This window comes from Octopus sinensis, linkage group LG2, assembly GCF_006345805.1.
Source record: "Octopus sinensis linkage group LG2, ASM634580v1, whole genome shotgun sequence".
Taxonomy (NCBI): Eukaryota; Metazoa; Mollusca; class Cephalopoda; order Octopoda; family Octopodidae; genus Octopus; species Octopus sinensis.
The window spans coordinates 145,455,060-145,458,947 of NC_042998.1; positions in this window are offsets into that span (position 1 = coordinate 145,455,060).

Genomic DNA, 3,888 nt, shown 5'->3' on the forward strand with positions numbered 1-3,888 from the left:
CTTGTCTGGTATTTAATTTATTGACTACAAATGGATGCCAGCCAAAATTGGCCCCGTTAGATTTTGAACTAAGAATGTAAAGAGCCGTAAAATATGTTGCTAAGCAGTTTATCCGAAATTTTATTAAAAACTAGTTAAATACAGTTCAACAAAGCCAGGTATTTAACGTGTTCTGATGCGGAATTTTGCTCATTATATTGCAATGCAACTATACGTATTTACATGCATACTTTTAACTGTGTAGTACATTCTAAACCGGTAATGTATCTAAATACAGATTACGAAACAGCTGTTAACATATGGAATAAGTATGTCAATTTCTCACATTTACTGAATTTGATTAATTATTAAATACTCTCCAACGTTGTAACTCCCAGATTTTCAGAAGAACGGTGGCATTAATTTTACACCCTAAACTCAAGAACTGTCTTCTAGACAACCGAACACCCAGCGGAAAGCTGATTCTTTAAGTATTACATATACATACATACATGCATACATACACATATACCTATATATATATATACATACATACACACACACACACACACACACACACATACACACACACATACATACATATAATATATATATATATATATAATATATAGCAAATTTCGAAGTAAATGAAAAATAAAAACCTTTACCTTGTTATGTAACGGTTATACCATGGCTTCGAATTTCTTTAGCAAATAATATTGCATGCCATCTTTTAATAGATAATTTAGCAAGACCATATTATCTACCAGTCGAATTCTCGTCAGTAACCGGCCTAAACAACTAACTTATAATTCAGAGACAAGATAACACGTGTCCCATCATTATATGCGATAACTTTTCAAATATCGAGCGCAGGCGCATTTACAGTCAGCAATTTTATTTTTCATTTACTTCGAAATTTGCTATAAAATTGTGGTTTTTGGCCGTGTTTGGCTGCTATTTTTAGCATGTAAAAATTACCTGTTAAAGGGTAATTTTCTATTTTGAAACGAATATTTTGTCGATTGACTTTTTATACCTGCTAGGTCACTGGTGGTGATATTTATAACGAGTATTCGCCACCCTATATATATATATATATATATATATATATATATATATATATATATATATATATATATATATATATAAATAGGTTATGAGAGGTAATGGTGTCAAGAAGACCCAAAGGTGTCAGGTAATGCTGAGTAAGTGCTATGGACAGACTATAGTTAAGCTCCAGGTTCGGTGATTATACGAATGAGGAGTCCAACGTAGATCATATATTAGCATGCATATACATAAAAAATTAACAGAATAAGATAAAAATCCAAGGCTGTGAAAGATTTCAGAACATTTATAAAGAGAAGGTCTTACAACTGTTTTCAGGATATTTTATATATCTTTTCATCGGAGACGGTGGAAGGAAAAGGTTCTTAACCATTGTCTCGCACCATTTCCGATGAAGGGACATATAAAATATCCCGGAAACAGCTGTAAGACCTTCTCTTTATAAATGTTCTGGAATCTTTCACAGCCTTGGATTTTTTTATCTCATTCTGTTACTTATATATATATATATATATATATATATATATATATTGAATTTAGAAACTTTGAGAGACATGAAAATATTTCGTTTTTAACGGTGGAACTCGAAGTACATAAAGCTATAATATTAACGTTTAAATATTACTTTTTGGATAGAAAAAGACGGACGCTGGATTGTATATATATATATATATAAACACACACACACACACACATATATATACACAACTCATTAGACTGTAGTCTTGTAGGGGACCGCCCTAAAGAGTAATCGAATGAATCGACACTAATACATTTTTAAAACCTGGTACTTATTCTATCGATCTCTTTTGTAGAACTGCTTAGTTTCGTGGACATAAGCACACCACCACCGGTTGTCAAGCGGTGGTGGGGAAGAAGCATAGACACATATATACACACAAACGCACGTACAAACACCTATATACGATGGGCTTCTTTCAGTTTCCGTTTACCAAATCTAGTCAAAAGGCTTTGATCGGCCCGAGGCTATCGTAGAAGACACATGCTCTAGGTGCCACGCAGTGGGAGTGAACTCGGAACCATGTGGTTGGGAAGCAAGCCTTTTACCACTCAGCCAGGTCTACACATTCTTATAGATAATATTATTTAAGACTTTAGCATTTTACCCTAATCTTTTTAATTCATTATAAAACAAGCTTCTTCCACAATCCCTCAACGTACATGAACGTATCTGGAACTTCATGTACTCAAACTTTGTAAAATATTAGCAGAAATCTTTCCCAATCATATTTGGTGTGTGTGTGTGTGTGTGAGCGCTTGCGTGCGTGTATGCGTTTGAGTGTGCATGCGTAAGTGTGTGTTTGCGTATGCGTGTGTGTGTAAAGCATTGCGACACCATCTCGAAGTCTGAATACATATGAATAGATGATAGCAACTCTATAAAAAAACGTAAAGACTATCGGAATAATGAATTATTATGAATAAACTATTTTTCTATTACATTTCGTTTATGGGAGCTTCAAAGTGTTGTTAAGTATTGTAAACTGTGTAGCAATGTGCTATAAAAATCTATGCAAGTTGCTATTAACATTGAATAACAATATGCGGAACACACACACACACTCAAGCACACACACACACTCAAGCACACACACACACACACACACACACACATGCACACACTCATATGCACACGCACATACACACACATATATAAACACACAGAGACACACACATAACACACACCACACATACATAAATATATATGTATTCATATGTACATATATACATACATACACACACAGATATATATATATACATATATGCATAAAACATACATATATATATAAATGTATATATATATATGTGTGTGTGTGTGTGTGTGCGCGCGCATACTTACGCACGTGCACACGCAGACACTCACACTCACACGCACACACACACACACACACATACACACGTACATATATATGAAGTGTATTTATGCGCACGCATACACATAGGTTTGCGTGTGGTTATGTGCGTATAGAATCAGATTGTTCGTAAGTCCGTTTGTTGCGAGTTTCGTTTGTGAGTACATGCCCGTTCGTGTATGTGTGTGTATGAGTGTGTGTGCTCGCGCGTTTGCGTTTGTGTGTGTGTGTATGGGTGTATGTGTATGTGTGCGTGCGTGAGTGTGTGTGTGTGTATGTGTGCGTGTGTTTATGTGTTTGAGTGTGTGAAGTTTTGCTCTGGTGGGAGCGTTTCACTGCATCTGTGAAGAGATAGTTCATATAATATAACTGGTTGTATGGTTTAGTTGTTGGAGAGAGTTTCACATCTCTATCAACTTTTCTTGCTTTCTCTCGCCCACTCTTTCTACCTTTCTCTCCCGCTCTATGTCTTTCTGTCTCTCTGCCTTCCTCTCTTTATTTCTCTCTATATATTTCTCTATCTATCTATCTATCTATCTATCTATCTATCTATCTATCTATCTATCTATCTATCTATCTATCTATCTATCTATCTATCTATCTATCTATCTATCTATCTATCTACCTACCTACCTACCTACCTACCTACCTACACACCTATCTGTCTAACTATCTGTCTAACACTAGTTCACTTTTAAAGTATAATCTAACGTATAACAGAAACATTAATATTTTTTTTTAATGTGTTTCACTATAAAATATACAACATAGACACTTTTCTTCGTATAATGTTTCCATTTCGGAATCAAAAAAGATGGTGATTTAATTCATCATATTCAACAGTGTGAAGTGGTTTGCGATATTTATTCATTTAGTTGAGCCATTAAGAGAATTGAAGTTCACGATGCCATGTCAGTCGGAATTTGTTGCAATGATACTTGGAACATGAACTGTTTGGCGTTCA